This window comes from Sinohyriopsis cumingii, chromosome 2 (assembly GCF_028554795.1).
Source record: "Sinohyriopsis cumingii isolate HCF-2022 chromosome 2, ASM2855479v2, whole genome shotgun sequence".
NCBI lineage: Eukaryota > Metazoa > Mollusca > Bivalvia > Unionida > Unionidae > Sinohyriopsis > Sinohyriopsis cumingii.
In genome coordinates, this window is record NC_142962.1 from 17831853 (window position 1) to 17847644 (window position 15792).

A 15792-nucleotide genomic window follows, 5' to 3' on the forward strand; every position below is an offset into this window, starting at 1 on the left:
ACTCTTTTTGGCGGCCGTTTATCGATTCAATTGGCAAAAAGGAATTTGGGAAAAGAGATGACGTGGGCCTAAATATGGCCAATTTTCTCGACAGGGACTCATTACGCTATGTATATCCTATCATGTTTTTGAAAAATAGCGTTAAACTCCAAACAAGATGAAGTAGAACAACAAATAAAACTAAAAGAATTGGTCAATTGATGGCGGGTTTGGGGAGAGGGGTGGACGGTGTACATGTAACATGTAACATGGAATTCACGCTATTTACAAGAGCGGTTTTAATGTTAACTTATAAGAGTAAATAAACTCACCTCTGTTCACGAAAGGATGTGGACATAAACTGGTATTTATTTGCGGGAAAAAGTTTTATTTACTTGGAGGAGTGGAGGAGTCTAGGATATGCTGTAGTATATTCAGTGGCGTCACTCGGGTTGGTGTCACCCAGTGCGGTAGCTCATGGTGTCACCCCCATGGTCCTCCTTCCGTAACAGACCATACAGAATCCTTAGTAATGTCATTTTGGTGTCACCCCCTCTGATGGTGTCACTGCTGTGCCTGCTAGTCATGTATTTAACTTTGATCGGTTATACGCTTATGAAATCTGACTAGACCGAGCAGTGTGTGCTCTGTAAAATATGCAATTTTTCATTTTGGTGTCACCCCTCTGAGATGGTGTCACCCGGTGCGGTCCGCACCCCCCGCACCCCCCCTCTCAGCGACGCCACTGAGTATATTGTTCCCAATCACATAATGCAAATCTCCGGTCAGAAATACGTTACGGTAAATCTAGAATGTCTGCATCCAGTAATTAACCTTTCACATGAATAAACCAACAAATGGAATTATTTAATGGTGAAACAAACGCTTTTTAGGAATGAACATTTATTGTCTACCATAACACAAGTTAAACTATGACATCGCACCGAATTTCCACTGGACAATCTGTGCAGTAATATGATTTTATCTGTGTCAAATGTTCTATTTATTCGGAAGGACAGTGACTCTTGTTTATAATTTATAAACACAATCTACCTTGAAATGTTAATTTGTATAAAACTGTGTCGTTGACACTTTTATTTCGCGCAGCAAATTAAAAGTGCAACGATTGAGTCAGAATGAACGAAAGTATTTATTATTCTGTCTTTCTAAAGTATTTCATTTAAAATAACAACTATTTGATAAAGAGAATATCAAGCCAAGGCTAGCAAAAGCTGGACATTATTCAACTAGCTTCATAACTTCAGTATTAAATCATTACCCATTTGAGATCCTCTATATGTCATTATGAAATATATAATAAAGTAGGTTACTGAATCTCTTTTTCACTGTTTCCTCAGTAATTAATCTCCACATGAAATTTTATAACTATTCGCTCCTTTATTTGTGCTTCTTTTTTTTAAATATTGCAGTTTTTTCATGGGTTTGCTACTTACACAACAAGAATATATCGTCATTTTCATTTCTAAACAATTCTCGTAAATGTTTATTATCTTGCATGGTCTATTTATGGATATGATTATTTCGAAATAGCCAGAATTCACATATCAGTGTAGGAAAACGATAATACTTAAGACTTATGAGTAACCTTTCCAAGCTAAGGTTTAACCGCCAGAATGCGTGCCTATCTCAACACCTGGTGGCTCTTGTACACAATTACATTTTTGGAAATACTTCGAAGGATATCAAGTACACTGGGGGGAAAGCGCACGAAAATAGCGGATATTTCAGAAACAAGCTAGGTGAAATTGAATTATATCATGGCATTATCACACCTTTATAGAAATATTTGCAGAAGTCAAGTAAAATAAATTTATCTGGTAAGTGTATACTTAAAAAAGAAACGTGCAATCCCGTTTATACAGACTCTTGCGTGCTGTCATACGAGAGTTTGGTAAAATGTTTCATTGATTATTGTTAACGAAAGAAGGCATTTCGGTTAAACTTTACCAAAGAGAAACTACAACGACATCTGTATGTATAAATTTGTCTTAATATATTTTATGTATTAATTAAACCAAAATATTTAAAACGTTAAGGGAATAAAATACAAATACCATTAATGATGCATAAGGCGATTCCTAATGAGTCAATGCAGATGTCAAGGTGAAACGTGTCGTCAATTTGTCATTAAATTTACGTAAGAGAGTATATCATTTCATCAGCGAATTTAACCAATTTGCTATTATTTCCAAAAGATTCTTTCTGGCGTTCGAGAAAACAAAAGCCCGTACGGCGGACATCTATGAAAGCCACGCCGAGCTTCTTGAACAAGACTACGAAATGTGTGACTGTTTCAGTCAAGAATAAGTCAATTCAATGCAATCGTCATGATGAACGCAGTAAAAATGTATGGCGTGCACACGACGCCATTTGGTGAACAAGCTGCTTGCTTATTACGTTTCATTGGTACAATTCTTTAAAAAGCGTAAAAGAATGGATATGTGATAATGTAATAAATATAAAACTGCGTTCGGTTTTTCTTCCAAGTCGGAGGGAAAGAATTTACTTGATATGTTATAGTAAGTCCCGGCCTGATGGTCTGTACGTATCCCTGCGCATGTCAAACTATTTCCTTTTGCCGAGGCCGAGTGACACACAAATAGAGTTTTCGTGTACATATGGAATGGTGGCTAGTGTAGTAATTATGTTGTCTTTATCGCTGTCATTGATTGATTCGGAAGCCCAAGTGTGTTGTTCTGAGAGTATTCTGATTGCAAGGCTGCTCAGTGCATCTTCTTCAGAACGTCGATCGCTAAAGACTTCCAGCGGTATATTTGCTAAGGATTTTCTTGTAGTCCTTTAATAAAATTAAAAAAGACAACAGAAGTTGAATCTCCCAGAGTTAATTGCGGCATGATTCAGCTCGATAAAAAAACTCGATCGCATGTAGATGACATTATAATATACTGATCTCAGCATTTCGAACCGCTCAATAAGCATTGATTTCATACATACGGACGAACTTACATATCCATAGGAGATCTACGTTTCTTGAGTAAATATGTACATAAATCTTTCACTCATGAAGTGGAAACATTGTAATGTCACCAGTGGTGAACATACAAAATGTTTCCACTTCATGAGTGAATACTTTTGTATATCGAATGAAAAAGGGAGATTTTCAACTTTTTAGTATATATTTTGGTTAAAGCAGACTCATTCGATTATCATTTTTTTCTATTCTGTGTCAATGCGATTAGCACCTGCAATATTACCTCGATAAAAATTAGTTTACAATTTTACTATAATATGTCTACTGGGACAGCGATGTTTTACAAATTTGCATCCCTTGCATCAATTCTGTGTTGTGTCAAAATAATAGTTGCACAAAACGAAAAGCTTTTATTTACCTTTTGTTTGCACATTTCATGCGCGGATGGATACTGCTGCGAATTGCTCATGTCTAATGTAGAAACATTGTAGAGCGATTATAATTGACAGCCTTCAGAGTAGTACATCATTAAACAACATATTTTCGTTATTTTGTGTTTACTTGTAATGATTTTCATTCTTTTTCTTGTTTATTTCTACATTCAAACGTGATTTTTTTTGTGGCCATGGCAAGCTTGCGGTCTGGTTTGGTAGCAAATGCTGAATGAAATTTTCGATTCCCAGCTAATTTTGGTTTACAATAAACACTAGCAAACGCCCGATTAATTCGTCGTTTTCGTGTTCGATTGGGATGAATCCTAAGACTGAGTCTTAAAAATGCTTCTTACTACATTTAATCACCTGTATATGTTGTTTTTCTTCATAGATATATGCACCGTTTGTCGAAGAGTATTACAAGCATACAGTACGGAAAGAGTCATACATAACTTCTGGATATGAAAGTTCAGTCACTAACAGTTTACAAGATTGACATAGAAAACTAAAGTCTACTTTAAGTCAACGTTTTGCAGTTTGGAGTTCGTTAGGCATTTATTGATGGAACCTAAGAGAATGTATACGTGTATACCCTAAAGGGCTTATAGTTGACATCTTTTAAGGTCGTAGTCCTAATGTGAAGCAAGGGATGAATGGGGATAGAAAGAGAAGTAGCAGCAGCAGAAGAAGAAAAAGGATATTGCTCTAAATATAGAAACACAGGTTTATATAACATCAGTAAGGATAAATACATTTCCAAATGGGGAAAGGATTGTTTCAAACGTGGTATTCCTACTGTAGTGATATAATATATCTCCCACTAATAAATTTCAACATGTAACTGACATTTATACTTAAATTCATTTCATTTGACGGTGAGTGAATAACCTCACAGAAAATGGTTGGCACTGAGGATATATTGGTTCAGTAAATAAATTTTTGCAAGGGGTATAATGCTCTTACTGTTCATTATCGGATTCTGTAGTCTTCTTATAACAAAGTCAATCAATTAACTACAACAACAGACTTTTTTATTTAATGTAAGTTGAAGATAAATCAATTTTGAATAATATAATGAAGCATTAATGTTATTTTTGTTTCATCATTGCATGGTATGCGGTTCACCACCACCAAACATAATGGACAATTTCCGTATAAGAATGGGCTAGTGTTGTCTTTGATTGAAGTGTATTGTTGTGGATGCGTAAGCGTATTTACACTAATTAAATTAAATATCAATTGCAGTTCAAAAGTTTAATTCAATGCTTAAATAGCTTAAACAAAATCTATTCAATCCTGATTGTTGAATGTTCTACACCTTAAATATCACCAAAAAATTTCCAGATCAAAATTATTACAATGATGGCAAGGTACTAAGATGGGCAAAAAAAAAGAGAGGGCATCGAGTCTATCTTAATAAATGAAAGGATAGTACTTTGTTTTCAACATGCTCGGCTTTCATTGTTACATCACAGCATGCGACATTCAATCCGGTTTATACTGTATCGCTCCTTCATGGTTGACCGCGTTAAATACTGTACACGTAATTTAACATTGATTTGTAAATATTGAGCTTCCAACGGATTATGGATGTACGAAGATCCAAACAAAGGGAATAATTGCCATTTAAAGGTATGTACAATCAAATTCTAGCAACTGACACCCATTAGTTGGTTCTCAACGCCTACATGACCATTATAACTTTGACTAGACTATTTTTTCAAACATTGATAAGCTTAAATAGTTCACTTCGCGATAATCGTCAGAAATATACTTTATACCGATAATGATTGTAAGAGTTTATAATGGATTTGGTTGTCTGTGTAACCTAATCTAACGGGAACTGTACCTAGATTGCACTTAACGAACAATTCAGTCACAGTATATGGGAATCGATTGGTTGTCGACTGTTAATTTTCGAATTTGAGCGTTCCATCAGCTCCACCTACATATGTAAATACCGATAACAGAAGTATCGTAAAAATCATTAGTGACGTAGTTATTTTCTTTGGAATGAATGGGATAAACGGCGTCTGAGTAAAAAAATTCTTTTCCCAACCTAATAAATCGAGATAATAATAACTTACTGTGTGTCCTAAAAATTAAAGTTAGATGCACCTGTTAAATTATTGATATGGAATAGCGAAAACAAGGCCATTGATTTCATATCGTTTAACATTAGCATAATTGATCTAACACCTGACGGCAGCAAAACAAGTCGGGAAAAGCATTAAAAAGTCCCGGTAGATCATATGATACAAAGTTATCCGTCGGTTGCTATTACACTATCCTATATCTCTTGTTTTTTTTCCCTATATTAAACATCACTCCTGAAGTTTGTATCATATAAAAAATAAATGCACAAATGTTTGATAATTTTTTTTATAACGGTTGTTAAATATTTTTCATAAATCCCGTGTTTCATTTATAAATACCACGAATGTAGGCAAATCAGTTGTACTCTGACCAACTCTACTTTAATGCGTTTTATGTTTGGTTTTAATTTTTTTATAAATAAATTGGAATATTATTGGTATAATAACAATATCTTACTTCAGTCGACAGGTCTTAACATTGAAAGTCTTAAGGCACAACTGCAAATAAATAATTGCCTATTCTAGAAGTGTCATTCGTATACATCAGGACAAAATAGGTTCGGCTTTTGTTAGCGTTGCATCAATTTTAAAAAAATCATCCATTCACACATTTACAAAATATAGATTGCTTTGTTTTGAAAATTTGACAAAAATTATGTGAGTGAAAATAAGATATTGATATTTTCTTGAAATCAGTTATGATGGAAAGATTGAATTTATTAATGCTGTTTGTACTAATTGTACTAGAGTAGTTGTAGTTATTGAGGCCACTTTGGCCTATTATTGGGAAATTGGAGTTAATAAAGGGTCAAGATTGTATAGGGACCAGTGAAAAATAAAATTTGGATAACACTGTGTGGATGTATTTGAATTAACATGACTGGGATGCAGACGGGATATGTGTTAATTTAACATGATGCACTATGAGATTATGGAAATTAACATAGGGTTTAGTTCGATATTAAGTCTATGAAAATTTAACATTACAGTTTTGGGTCGATATGAAGTCAATTAGAAATGAACATTAACATTTGGGTCAATATGGACTATATGTGAATTAAATATTTTGTTGGGACAATATGAAGTGCATGAGAATAAAATTGAGCGATGTGGGACCTTACGGGATTTAACACTGTCGGGACCCACTGACAGAGAGAGATTATATTATTCTTATTCTTATTTTTACCAGGCGAGAAATAGAGAAGAAAAAAAGCATAAGAACAGACCAGGACACATCCTGACTGACCGATACATATTCTATCTAACATTTAATATGATTGATCAATACCATTGTAATTAACCAAGGCCTAATCTGACTGACCAAACTTTACACTGACTGATCAATACCATTGTAATTAACCAAGGCCTAATCTGACTGACCAAACTTTACACTGACTGATCAATACCATTGTAATTAACCAAGGCCTAATCTGACTGACCAAACTTTACACTGACTGATCAATACCATTGTAATTAACCAAAGCCTAATTTGACTGACCAAACTTTACACTGACTGAACAATACCTATTTTGAATTATCAGTACTCATTCTGACAAACCAATGTTTTCTGTCTGAAAAACACGTATTGTGAGACCAATACTTTTTCTGAGTGAATAACACATATTCTCGCTGAGTAATATTTTATTCTGACTGACCACTGCCTCTTTGAACCGTCCAACACTTACTCAGAGCAATAAACACCTTTAGTGATTTACCAATACTTATTCTGATCGACTAAACACCTATTCAGACAATGAACAAGGTAATGAAGATGCAGGTTTCAAAGGACATCATCTTCCATCCTTTAAAATGAAAATTCCACATCTGTTTTTATAGAGGAAAAAGAAAGTTGAACTTACTGAATAAACACAACTGCAGTATGTTATATATATATATATATATATATATATATATATATATTATATATATATATATATATATATATATATAAGGAAGCTCGATCTCTTTTCCATTGACGTAACTGCAACATACATAAACGTTGTCAAAAACAAACTTTCAGTAGATTTGTGTAAGACCTGTGCTTTTAAACAGCAATCATACGTTATTCCATTGTTATCAATCTTCTCGATCTTGAACATTAGGGTCACCATAGCCGTCTTTGAAAAGTTTAATAGGAATGTACAAATAGGAAAAGAGACGGACAAAGACGTACCGTGCAGTGGCGTCCCTAAGTTGGTGTCACCCAGTGCGGTAACTCATGGTGTCACCCCTTACAACCCCCTTCCTACACAAAAATTCAGAAATTGTAAAGAAAATAATTTTGGTGTCACCTCCTCTAATGGTGTCACCCGGTGCTGTCAGCACCCGCTCACCTCCCCCCGTGACGTCACTGTACACGTGTTCGGTGTCTAATATAATGTCACACTTCCAGTACAGTTTCGCAAGTTTGTTGTTCTTTGTACTTATTAGAACGCCTCACCCATAAATTCTCTCAGTGTCCAAGGTAAGTTCGTTATTTACTGTGTTGCAATTCACTCAGCAGTCTTTTCCCAATGCCAGTCATATTTACATTCACTTTTACTTCTGATTTATGAAACATGCCAGCAGGATTGCGACACTAACATGTTAATTAGTACATATATCGATTGCTACTTTTTAAGTGTATGAGGAAATAATGGTACAGTTTATCAGATGTACCGTATTATCGGAGACGTCCTACGGGGCAAAGTCTCATATCACGCTGCAGTTGAAAAACTGTGCAATTATTTCTCCATAGCCCTACAGTAATAGAGATATCGAATTTAATCCAGGGAAGATTTATTAAGATATTTTAGAAATTGGTCTTTTTGCGATTTGAAATTGAATTGTATATAATTCCAAATTGCATCTCAAAGACAAGGTAAGATTCTCATTAGCATTGACATTTTTGCTAAGCGTGTATTTGTTAAGGCACTTATATGACCATGTATACGTCGGGTGCATCTCTATAATTATCGTTCAAAAAGGAGTGTAGACAAGCAGATGTGAAGTCTGCAGGATGGAATTCCCAGTTCCGACCAAGAAGGCATAATCACCGGAATCTCATGCATTTTAAGTGCTTCCAGGATAAAATTGTAACTTTCTAACTGCTTTCCAGGAAACCTAATCCAGGAAACGTTTAGTTGTTTGCGCTGCACGCACACACCCCTCCTCAGATCGGATCCCGTAAATAGCTATTCGTAAGGGAGGGCTCTAAAGTTTGGAAACGTTGCAAATGGAGTTCCGCCTTCTGCATGCTGACATGGTAAAATAAAATGCAATGAATAATAAATGAATGAGATTCGTCAGTTTTGTGGTAAGTCTGGAAATCTTGAAAGACCTGCCTGTTGATTTTAATGTATCCTTGAAAATAAAGAAAACGGACATAGGGAGGAGAGAAAAAAAAATCAGTTTCTTTGACCGTAGTAGAGAAGAAAACAAAAATGGATATATTTACTCGAGATTTATCAAAGTTGTGGAATGTATGGAAAATCATTTATATGACCAAACTGGATTATGCATGGTATAGATCGAAAAATGGACGAATAGAAAGAATGAAACCTATGCTCGGGAGTTATAACTAAACCTACAAGCAAGTGAATTTGCAACATAAACTGTTGGTTTTTTTTATAGTTATTTTCATATAAAATTTTTAAGTTTCATTTTCACTTTTACTTTCGGAAACAAAATAGTGTGCTGAATGAAAATTTGTGTAAAACTATTATTTATTAGCTTCATTGAAATGCGTGAATGAAAATAAATGTATTTTAGTCTGCTTAAATGTGCATCACTGCTTTCTCTCTCTCTCTCTCTCTCTCTCTCTCTCTCTCTCTGTGCCTGGGGTTGAAAATTGGACCGGCTACGATTCCCAGAATGTCGAATGTCGTAAGTGACTAACAGAGTTGAAAAAATAATAATATCATAAGCTTATTTTGAACCGAATACATGGTTAATGGATTCTTTAGCGATGATCAACGCAACCGATGCATAATTTTGCAAATATTCTAAATAGCAATAAAAAGTAAGGATTTTCACCGATGTTGAGTCTTACTTCATATAGGTCTAAAGGTCTGATCAGTAATTTTTTTTAGGAAGAATAAGTATATATAAGCCTCGTTCTTCCACACTGGTCTTTTACAATTTTATACGGTACCATGTGGTTTCATCACAGGTCTTTTACAATTTTATACGGTACCATGTGGTTTCATCGCAGCAAAGTTCTAAGTTCCTCTTTAATTAAGAGCATTTTTCTTCCCAGTCTTCCTGTATGAAATTGAGAAATGTATAGAAACACACACATACAACCTACAAGCTTATCCAGCAATATGATGATTAAAATAATACACTAGTTATATGAAATCAATCTTAATCAAGGATTATGAAGGCTGTTTTAGTTCCATCACCTCACATTAGCAAACGCTGTTCTTGTTGCGTGCTTAATTTGGTATTTCAACGGCTAATTTAAGCTAATCCTCTAAATTATTTGGTTACTGCTTGGAAATAAGCGGTGTGGGATTGACCCGTATTATACTGCAACATTTGTGAAATACAGGAAATTTCTGAACGTTTAAGGCTTCCTGATAATCAGCGGATCCATCCACAATCTCTTTTACTCTAATATCGCTGGTTACGGAATATTCTATTTTAATGAACAAACTTCACGTTTTTGTGGGGTATTTTTAATGTATAAAATATAAGTCTAGAGAAGATAACTCACTCGTCTGAGAAATAGAGCATATCAATATTTTCACTGAAGCCAGCCTTTCATCCCCTCTAACCTTGAGCACAGTCAGGAAAAGAAATTATATTTTTTTTTACTCATTTGCATATTTCGAAAATACTTTTATACGAGTATTTTCTTCCTTTTAGGTTCGTTTATTCATTTTTTTTAAACTACCGCTGTTACAGACGAGGTAAATTTTAAACTACATTTATGTTTCGTACCAGGATCAATAAGAAACTGATTTCTCGTTATAGAACGACAAGACCATATTAATGGAGAATGAACAACAATTACAACGTTAAGATTATTGCGACATTTTATTCTTTATGGACTTAGTTGTCTGCAGGAGACAAATATTCCAAAGATGATCATTATTCACGTAATTATTTTTGTATACGTTGCTATGAAGCAAAGGTGAATCATAGGCCATTTCTTCTATATCTTTATGTTTGTGCCTTAATTGCTTATTGACACTAAAGTGTTTGTTCCTTGATCTTTGGCAGTCATAAACCAATAAAATACAACAAACAGAGCTAAGGTATGTATTGGTCTCTGTAAGCTTTTACTTTTGCAGGCACAAATGTTGGTATTAACTAATGAACTGTAAAGAAAAGAAATGATCCGATAGAAGAAGCCGACTATTAAAAGAGAAGCATTAATCGTAATAGCATTGGAGAGACTAACCCTTAAAAGTAATTACGCTAGGTAATCCATGGTACAGAAAGTATATTCTTGTGAGTGAGTGAGTGAGCGAATGAGCGAGCGAGTGAGTTTGACCGCTGCATTAAGGTCTACAATATTCTAAAGGAAGTAGAAGATGAAAAACTTTACAATGCTAACTTAGTAAAAGAAAGGCACACTTTCAGAGTAACAAAATGAATTATTTGTTTTAGAATACTTATAGTTCAGTATCTCATGAAAGTTAGTTTCAAGTTAGGACCATATCATTTTATATATTGTATAAAATGACAATAATTAAGTTTGCGTCCATTGGATGTGAAAGTTTGAACACCCTGTCAGCATACTCAGTATCTCACCATTAGACCTGAATATCTGAACACTCTGTCAGCATACTCAGTATCTCACCATTAGACGGAAATATTTGAATACCTTGTCAGCATATTTAGTATCTCACCATTAGACGTAAATATTTGAACACACTGTCAGCATACTCGGTATCTCACCATCAGACGTAAATATTTGAACGCTGTCAGCATATTCAGTATCTCACCATTAGACTTAAATGTTTGAACACCATGTCAGCATACTCTGTCTCACCATTAGACGTAAATATTTGAATACCTTGTCAGCATACTCAGTATCTCACCATTAGATGTAAATATTTGAACACATTGTCAGCATACTCAGTATCTCACCATTGACGTGAATAATTTTGAACACCCTGTCATCATACTTACCAGCACAACTGTTGGTAAGAGGTCTATCCGTACTGGCATGTGCTACATTTAGACTGGTTACTGGTTAGTTGATAATAAAAATAAATAAATGTTACTTCAGACTGTTTACCGATCATTAGATGTTTATTTCTAAGTCAGAAAATGATGGAGTGCGTGAGGTTATAATTAATATGTTTTGTACTCTTACATATCTAGATATTTTAATCAGCTTCCATTACAAAGCTTCGGAAAAACTATTCCGAGAAAATTAAAATTCATTAAAACTTAATCAATTTCATGTTATGAGTGTCCTTGGATTGGCATGGCGTGGATTTGTAAAGTTATGAATAAAATGAAGTTACCTGAGATGTGACAGTTCGCCTATATATTAAGGGGAAAGTGTATACTGCTCTAAATATAACATGAATTCCTAGTTATTTGGAATCTTATATTGAAAATACAAATTTGGCGCAGGGTAGAAATGGATAATAGTTCATGAACAAAGCATGAACAATCAAATCTGAGTAAGTTACGCCAATTAGAAAGACAAAGTTAAAAAGAATTTACCCTAGAGTTGCAGTTTTAGACCAAGAATAGATCCTTCATAAACTTTTGCTCAGGAATTCTTACCTTTTTATAAAGGACCTAATAATTATAAGCAAACAGCGATAAATTACAAAACCCTTTGATGTAGCTATATGCTTCTGATCATGATTATCCCTAACTCCGCCTTTTGTTCAGATGGCTGAAGATTCTCTGGTGAGAGTGAATCTCGATAGGTCTAACTATTTTGACCTCATGTATGGTAATTACTATTTTTGTTGCTTTGTATTTAAGAGAAAAGCCCGACGTGTCTTTTGTATGCTAAACAATGAATGTCAAATCATCAGCCGGAGAGATAGATAAACACGGTTAACTTCGACAGAGGTAAGTTTTTTGCGATATGTTTTGTAGTCTCAAAACTCAAAACGTAATCTGCCTACAGGTATTAAATTTAAGCTGCGAGTTTCAAACAATACACTGACTGGGTTTTGTGTGCATCATCTTCGTAGTGGTTACCATCTTATTATAAAAATGCCATACAAGTTACAGATATTGCTAAATATATAATTAGCCGCTGAGATATGCAAGGAAGTAGGGTTTAGGTGTCTCAGTATATTAGGGTATCGGTGTCTCGATAGATTAGGGTTTAAGGGTCTCTCTAGATTAGGGTTTCGGTGTCTCTATAGATTAGGGCTTATTTGTCACAATATACTAGGGTATCGGTGCCTATATATATTAGGGTTTTTGGTGTCTCTATAAATTAAGGTTTTGGTATCGCTATAGCCCATGACGCTATCCCGACAAGTATATGTCTACACGGGAAAGTTTTTATATGATAAATGAATCGAAACTTAAGTGTAGAATATTCATTTTATCAGCACTTTCAATATACAATAAACTTCGTATAGATTTTAATTTAGCAAAATGCTTTTAACTTCACTTAAATCACAAATCAAAACATCCTGCCGAGCAAGTCACACTAATCACGACACACTGCCTAACCAGCCACACTAATCGTAAAATATTGCCTGGCCAGTCACACGAATCCTAACATAATTGCCTCGCCAGTTACACTTATCATGGCGTTTTGAAGAGTCAGACTAAGGAAAAATTTTACTAATCATTACGTATTGCCAAACCACACTGAGACAAACGTGACAGTAATCATATCCCACTGCCCAGCCAGACGGATTATTAAGTTACACTAATCATATCCCACTGGCCTGCCAGACGGAATATTAAGTTACATAGTAATCATATCCCACTGCCCAACTAGACGGAATATTAAGTTACACTAAGCATATCCCACTGCCCAGCCAGTTTGACACGTAACACCAAGCGGAACAAACTGATAAGCCAGACTGACGCATTAGATTCAAACATCAATATGAGAATAAAGACAAATTATATATGCACTCTTACTATACGTAAGGGATATCACTAACATGCCTGGATGAGTTGCATGTGGTTGTAACTAAATTCTCTCTGGTGGATTGTATGCATATGTTGTTCGACGTAGCAATCGCTCCTCTATTAACACTAAACAGTGAATGATGCATTCAAACGATATGATTCAGTTGTTCTTTGGTACTCTTTTACAGCCTTTGAATTAACCTTGTGCAAAAATATTGTTTTGATATACAGACTAAATACATACACACATATACCTGTACATACATACATACATACGTGCGTGCGTGCGTGCATCCATCCATACATACATACATACATACATATATACATACAGACAGACAGGAGGAGGTTCATGCAGTTATTCAAAAAATATCTCTATATCGTTGTAGTAAGGACACATACACAAGTAATATGTGGCAAAATATTGTCTAGATGTAGGCCTACTTTAAAAATGTACCTGCAATCGACTTTAGTTGTATTTAAGATATATCGATATTGTTTTAAACATCAGCAGGTGTCACATTACTCCTGAATATGGAAAGGTGAAAACAATAATGTCAAAAAACATTTTAAAATTTCACCTTTTTTTAATCCTTTCGAAAAGAAAAAACATTTTCATCTGCGCATGTATCTCATAAATCATGCATTATAAAGACACCATTATGAAGATACCATTATATAGACACCATTTGTTATTTTTAAACCACATGATTTACTACCAGTGACGCAGTAACGTTAGTTTCTTTAGTTGTAATCTTGCATATAAAAATGTTTTATTTAAAAGTTAAAATGGTTTTAAAAAATTTATTTTACTAGCAGATGAAAAGCGTGTTCTTCATGAATAATACTTACTTCAAATTAAAATTCGGATTAAAATATGAACAGTTCCTGTTGGAACTGGTTTGGATATATTTGAATGAAATATGCAAAAGATATGCATCTGGGCCAAAATACTACTCTCCACTTTGCGTGTAACATGGCGAGGAGTCTAATCAAAGACTATCGTAGTGAAATCAGCGATAAAATACAGTTCAACAACCTCAGAAGAATATATTGACAGTGCTTTCAACTGAGCAGAATCAGTGCTAGAAAACAAACTAAAACTTCAATAGAATTGATTGATAGTGATGTGAAATGATCATTTCCTTCTCTTATCATTTAAATATACTGTTTTTATTTGTTACTTTAATATACGTGTTCTCCTCCAATTGTCTAGCATTTCGATTTGTACGACCTACGAACATTGACACTGTATAGGAATCGATCAATCTATTTGTCAAACAATATTCACCTACCCAATATAATACGTTGCAAGCATCTCTCTTAGAGTTTGATTCGTGTAACGCAAAATCGCTTAAAACGTATTCTTAGCAAACCAAGCAAACACTAAATAAAAGTAAATAAGCTTACCTGATTCCAAGCGCTTTAAACAAGCTTTCGTTTAAAGGAATATATTCCCAGCTGAATATGTTAATGTCAAGTTTCTTTTTTATATGAAGATATGCATACTAACTGTTTGTAAACAGTTTCCTGTTATCCTGTTGTCCTTTGTAACTCTTGTCGTTCAGTTTCTTTTTCATAAAGCTTTGCTTACTGTTAGTGTTTATCCCGATAACCTTTTGGACTCAATCCAATCTATATTCACCGAATCATTTACACATTCTGTCGAAACAGTAACATGCCCCAGCTGAATCGGCGCATAATGAATACCGTACCAATCCGAAATGTTATTATAAACACGCTCAATCTAAGCTAAATTGTGCCATTCGGATGTACAGCAGTATTACATATGTATTTCTGCTAATATGCATATTACACGAATGCGCATCTGGAATATGCCAACTCACAAATGCACCTGGACCTGTCGCATTTGTCGGTTTTGGCAGATGTCTATCCAATAAGGGGAACCGCATATTCGTGGATTTTCACATCATTATTAACGTATACCAGTTGCTTTTGATACAATTGTACATGGGCTTAGAACTAAGTAGCGTTTCCATTAAAACTTTAACAATTATGTCACAATGAAAACACACGTCATAAGATTGATCGATGATGAAATTGGGATCAAGTCAATGGCAATCCAACTGAAAGATAATCTGAGTCCGCCAATCGGTGTCCCCACAAATAAAAACACCATATAAGAATAAATGAGTAAACTCTGCAAATGAATGTCCCCATAGAGAAGAATTCAATGAAAATGACATGTACACTCTGCTAAATGTTGTCCCCATAGAGAAGAACTCTGTATGTTCGTATGTGTTTCTTCATCTCC

At 34.6% G+C, this 15792-nt stretch overlaps 1 protein-coding gene across 1 annotated transcript in view; it reads right to left on the reverse strand.

Annotated features, from left to right (window-relative positions):
• LOC149804395 (uncharacterized) overlaps nt 1–15177 on the reverse strand; it is a 136365-nt gene extending 121188 nt beyond the window's left edge. The window contains exon 1 of the mRNA XM_089939702.1: nt 14928–15177. The gene's annotated coding sequence lies outside the window, so the exon portion shown is untranslated. The remainder of the gene's footprint in view (nt 1–14927) is intronic.
• Nucleotides 15178–15792: the final 615 nt, after the last annotated feature.